Below are 6,479 nucleotides of genomic sequence, written 5' to 3'. Positions count from 1 at the left end.
AATAAAGTTGTAATGAAAAGAAACCACAAATAATAATAATAATAATAATAATAATAATAATAATAATAATAATAATAATAATAACTAGCTGGACCCGTGAAAAATTCACGGAAAACATAAAAAATGTAAGCATCTGTAAACAGTTTACTGGTTTCATGAGAAATGTTTTTATATATTATGACCGTCTGTCTTTATGTTCTGAGTTCAAATTCTGCCGAGGTCGACTTTGCCTTTCGTCCTTTCGGGATCGATAAATTAAGTACCAGTTGTGTATTGAGGTCGATCTAATCAACTGGCCCCTCCCCACAAAAATTTCAGGCCTAGAAAAGTATATTGTGACAGTTACAGAATATGGAAAGTAATCTAAAACGAATGACTATATAATCCAACCAAAATATCTCAGTTACACAAACGTAAACGGAATTACTATTTAACCTTAAAATACATCGAACATATTCAAAGAACCGTCTTGGTTTAGTGGTATTCTTTTATTCTTTTACTTGTTTCTGGTATTCTTTTATTCTTTTACTTGTTTCTGGTATTCTTTTATTCTTTTACTTGTTTCTGGTATTCTTTTATTCTTTTACTTGTTTCTGGTATTCTTTTATTCTTTTACTTGTTTCTGGTATTCTTTTATTCTTTTACTTGTTTCTGGTATTCTTTTATTCTTTTACTTGTTTCTGGTATTCTTTTATTCTTTTACTTGTTTCTGGTATTCTTTTATTCGTTTACTTGTTTCAGTCATTTGACGGTGGCCATGCTGGAGCACCGGCCTTTAATTGAAGAAATTGACCCCTGGACTTATTCACTGTAAGTCTGGTGCTTATTCTATCAGTCGCTTCTGCTGAATAGCTAAATTACAGGGATGCAAACGCACCAACATCGGTTGTCAAGCAATGGTGGTGGGACAAACACAGACACAAACACACACACATACATACATACATACATACATACATACATACATACATGTATATATGACGGGCTTGGCGGTAGTGGTGATGTTGGCTGGTGCGATTTTGTGGTATGCCGAGAGAGATCCACACGGGCCCCTAACTGGTTCTCCGATCTTAAAGGTGTAATGTAGATGTGTAATGATGGAGCGGCTGGTGTGGTGGTGATGCTAGCTGGTGCGGTGGTCTCCTCACAGTGCTTCATGGTAGACAATATTTTGTGTCTATGTCACACCTCGGCCCTCTCGATAATCTTAGAGATGGAGTTAGTCCGGCGCAGATCGCTGTTGATTACAATATCCATATCACGATCTTCTTTCAGTTATAGCATTTCAACAACTCCTGAGTTAACTTCCTTCCAAGACAGAACCTTGGAGTTCTGTCTAGGAAGAGTTGTTTCGCCAATAATAATAACGCGCACACAGATTCAATTCCACTTCTTTATTGTTAGTCAATTGGTTAAATATCTTACCAACGAGCAAATCAATTGTTTGTTTAACGTGTTGGTTAAACAATCGATCGGGTGTTTGTTAGTCAAAGTTCTTTCATCGTTATTCGCCATCGATCGTTTAACCAGCACATTAAACAAACGGTCGATTTGTTAGTCTGCTAAATATTCGATCAATTGACTAACAATAGAAAAGTGGAATTGGACCTGTGAGTGTGTTATTGGCAAAATGACTCTCCTACGATACAAAATTTTAGTTTGACCAAAATTTGTTTCCAACATTTATTCTTATCAAGAATTATGCAAACCAAATTCAAACGTTTTAAGTTGCTTCCCTTGATATCTTTAAGGGAAGCAACTCTTCCAGAGGTTCTTTGTAATTATTTTACCTTTCATCCTCTCGGAGTCGATAAACTAAGTACCAGTTATGTCCTGGGGTCGATCTAATCGACTGGCCCTCTCTCCAAAAAATTTCAGGCCTTGTGCCTAGAGTAGAAAAGAACATGTGTTTTTTTTGTGGGGTCCAGTTGTTGGAAACTTGGTTGTTAGCTTTTTGCTGGATACTGAAAAGTGACTAAGTTAGGAAAGTGTTGTTGTCAGTCAGCATACAGAGTCCATTGACTGTTCTCACCTGAATTAGCAATTTAGTTGACCAATTGATATTTTAAAGTAAAACTTAATTACTGTGTTTGTTGCATAAAATTTTCTATTTTAATATTAAGTTCAGAAGACAGGTCAAGTTTATTTGATGTTATGACAGTAAGGAAAATTACGTGAGTGTTTATATGCATCTGTGTATAGAAGTGTTTCATCACTTTGATGGTGGAAGTACTGAAGAAAATGTGCATAGGCATAGGAGTGGCTGTGTGGTAAGTAGCTTGCTTACCAACCACATGGTTCCGGGTTCAGTCCCACTGCATGGCACCTTGGGCAAGTGTCTTCTACTATAGCCTCGGGCCGACCAAAGCCTTGTGAGTAGATTTGGTAGACGGAAACTGAAAGAAGTCCGTCCTATATATGTATATATACATGTGTGTATGTGTGTGTATATATTTGTGTGTCTGTGTTTGTCCCCCTAACATCGCTTGACAACTGATGCTGGTGTGTTTACGTCCCCGTAACATAGCGCTTCGGCAAAAGAGACCGATAGAATAAGTACTAGGCTTACAAAGAACAAGTCCTGGGGTCGATTTGCTCAACTAAAGGCGGTGCTCCAGCATGGCCGCAGTCAAATGACTGAAGCAAGTAAAAGAGTAAAAGAGTAAAAGAGTATAGAAATAATACAAAAGTAGTAGTAGTCGTTTCTGTTATAGGCACAAGGCTTGAAATTTGGGGAAAGGGGCTAGCCAATTGCATTGACCTCAGTGCTTGACTGGTAAGTATTTTATTGACCCCAGATGAATGAATGACAAAGTTGATCTCAGTGAGATTTGAACTCAGAATGTAAAACCAGAAGAAATGCTGCGAAGCATTTTGTCCCATATGTTGACCATTCTGCGAGCTTGCTACCTTAATAACAACAACAATAATAATAATCCTTTCTACTATAGGCACAAGGCCTGAAATTTTAGGGGCGAAATGCTTAGCGGTACTTCATCTGCCGTTATGAGTTCAAATTCAGAAATTGCATGTTTGTTCCAGCAACTTATCAATTTATTAATAAATAAATAAATAAATATTAACCTCTAACTCTCTATTTTTCTTCTCTTAATTTAATACGGATGATATATATATATATATATTCTCAGTCGTCATGATTGACCGCTAACTCTAAAACTTTTTGGGATTCTCTCTCTGTTTATTTCCTTGTGTTCTTTTCTGTTGAAGAGCATAAGCTCAAAATGTAAAAGACTTTCTCCCCTTCTCAAGCATCAAACCAGAACACGTGTTTGTTGTTTATACACTTGTCTTCGTCTTTTGTTTTTCTGTAAATTTCGACTATAGCTCGAAATACGGATCAGAAAAACAACCGACAACTGATGAAGGGTCGTTCGTTATGTTGCTTGTCTTGTTTTCCATTTGTTTCTTTTGTTGGTCACAAAAAATGTACATATTCCAGGTATTCGTATTTCATATTTTCGTATTTTATGTTGTTTACGTTCTGTGACGTCCTGTGTCCACATATGCATATGTATATATATATACGTATATATGTAAGTCTGTACATATGCGCATGTATATATGTATATATATTTTATTTATATTATTATATGATTGAACGCCACGCATCCATTTCCAAGTAAGTTTTATCTCTCTCTCTCTATCTATCTATCTATCTATCTATCTATCTATCTATCTATCTATCTATCTATCTATCTCTATACACACACACACACACACACACACACGCACACACACACACACATACATATGCATATGTGTCAGCGCTGGATTAACCATTAAGCGAAATAAACACGTTTAGGGCATCAAGAGAAGGAGGGGGTACCACACAAATGGTAAATGGTTTACGGCACAAAAGAAATCACTTTAAACTAACTAAAATAATATTCGGGATGCCTTTATCTACAACTATAACATCTTTACTAAGTATAGACGCAGGATGTGTTACCTAACATTAATTTTGAGGATCTGATCAAAGAACTTGCAATTCAAAAAGGTAGTGGGGGGACTTTTCAAATATAAATAAAGTGGGAGTATACAAAAATAAACATTATTTTCCCTCTTACTGTTTTGTTTCGTTTAGAAAAATAAAAATTTAATTTATGGTTTGTTATTGTTTATATTTTGAATTACATAATCTTTTATGGGAACACCAAAATCTTAATCCGGCCCTGGTATGTGTGTATCGAGAGAGGTAGAGGAAACGAAAACAAAATTAAAAAAGGGATCAGTTCACGACAACCGAAATTATTTGGTTGATGCTCGGATACGAAAGGGTTAAAGAGTTAACATGACCTTTCAAACATTTTCTTAAGAATGAAAAATGGAGAGCGGAAAGTGGAAAGGGAAGAAGAGACAGGGAAAAAAGAGAAAAAGGAAAATATCAAGCTAAACAACCAACGTGTGTTGGTTTATTTTGTAGTCATTGTTTAGAAGTGTGTTCGCATGCAGTGTAAGTGTGTAGATAGGCAGCGATAGATAAAGTTGATAGATTGAGATAGACAGATAGAGAGAGAGAGACAGACAGAGAGAGAGAGAGACAGAGACAGGCAGACAGACAGAGACAGGCAGACAGACAGAAAAAGGGGAGAGCGTAAAGCCCCACGTGCTTATCACGCGGAGTAAAAGGATTCTAAAGCCCACAGCAACTGCTTTTAAAAGTGCAAGGCACTCCGAATTTCATTCTGCGTTTTTTTTTTCCTCTTACAAAACGTAACGGTTTTTCACGAAACTACTGGAAACTGAAATTCATGGCCTCCCTTACTATATATAAAGACTGTGACCCGTTTAAATCCTCTTTTTTCTTCGTGTGTTAAGGACATTTGAAACATCAAACTTTAAAATGTAAATCAAATTCAATGTATATAATTTAGTATCGGATCTTTCTGATTTGGCGGACACCATTTTTTAAATTTAGTTTTACACTAGTGGTGTCTGCCAAATCAGAATGATCCCACAGTAATAAAGTCAGGGATTTTGTCCGGATCCCATGACTTCATTGTAACTTTCTTTTTCCCGTGACTTTATTACCGACCACCATAAATTAATTGTGACTTTATTACCGGTCACCAGAAAGAATGATAGACAGAGAGCGAGAGAGAGAGAGATTAAAGCATTCTAGTTGCAGTTATAGTCGGAGTTTTAGTGAGATTAAAGCATTCTAGTTGCAGTTATAGTCGGAGTTTTAGTGAGATTAAAGCATTCTAGTTGCAGTTATAGTCGGAGTTTCTGTGTGTGTGTGTATGTTTGTATATATATATACACACACACACATATATATACATATATTATACATACCTGGCATACAGTATCTTTACCAATGTTGTAATACTTAATTCATTAAAATTATTAAAACATTAAATTAGTTAGCCTCATTTTGGATATTTTCTGTGTCTTAATTCATAATAATACAACTTTTATCGTAACTTTTTATCTTTGATAAAAACCAGTACTATACGTTTTTTTTCTTTCTTTTTCTTTTTCTCATAACTGTATACCTACTTTTGCACGCCCCTGTTTGTGTGTGTGTGTGTGTGTGTGTGTGTGTGTGTGTGTGTGTGTGTGTATATATATATACACTGTCTCCTCGACTTACAATCACAAAAAAAAAACAAATACAAAAATAAATAAATAAATCGATTTATGAACGCTGGGAAGCTGCGCGTACGTTAACTATGTCAGCGTCTGTCAATTTGTCCCCTCCCCTCAGACCCAGGCACCCGACTGCCTACCACTGTCCCTCTCTCAGTCGCTTTCAAGCATCAGTTGCACGAATGGAAATGGTGTTGAAAAATATAAATCCGACATACGACCAGATCGACTTACGACCTGTCAGTCGGAATGGATCTCGATGGTAAGTCGAGAAGAGGAGAAGGCCCTGTATGTATGTATGTATGTATGTGTGTGTGTGTGTGAGTGTGCGTGAATGTACAACGATGAAATGAGTGCTCAACACAAATAAAGAATATATATATGTGTATGTATGTATGTAAGTATATGTATATATAGGCAAAGGCGTAGTTGTGTGGTAAGTAGCTTGCTAACCAACCACAGGGTTCCGGGTTCAGTTCCACTGCGTCACACCTTGAGCAAGTTTCTTCCACTGTAGCTTCGGGCCAACCAAAGCCCTGAGAGTGGATTTGGTAGACGGAAAAACCGAAAAAAATCCCGTCGTATATATATATATATATAATGTTTATTTTTGTATACTTTCACTTTGTATTCGATAATCTTTCTCGTTCTTTTTTTTTTTTTGATCAGATCCTCAAAATCGAACTTGCGTAACGCATCTGCTTCTATTCTTGGTAGAGATAAGGCATCCAACCTGCCTTGTTGCATAATTGTTCTGATGGGATTTTTAATATAAATTCAACCGACAAAATGAACGCTCAGCTGAGCTATTTGTGATCACACACACATATATATATATATATGACGGGCTTCTTCCAGTTTCCGTC

The sequence above is a fragment of the Octopus bimaculoides genome, chromosome 4 (assembly GCF_001194135.2).
Source record: "Octopus bimaculoides isolate UCB-OBI-ISO-001 chromosome 4, ASM119413v2, whole genome shotgun sequence".
Taxonomy (NCBI): Eukaryota; Metazoa; Mollusca; class Cephalopoda; order Octopoda; family Octopodidae; genus Octopus; species Octopus bimaculoides.
Note: the sequence above shows the minus strand (reverse complement) of the source record.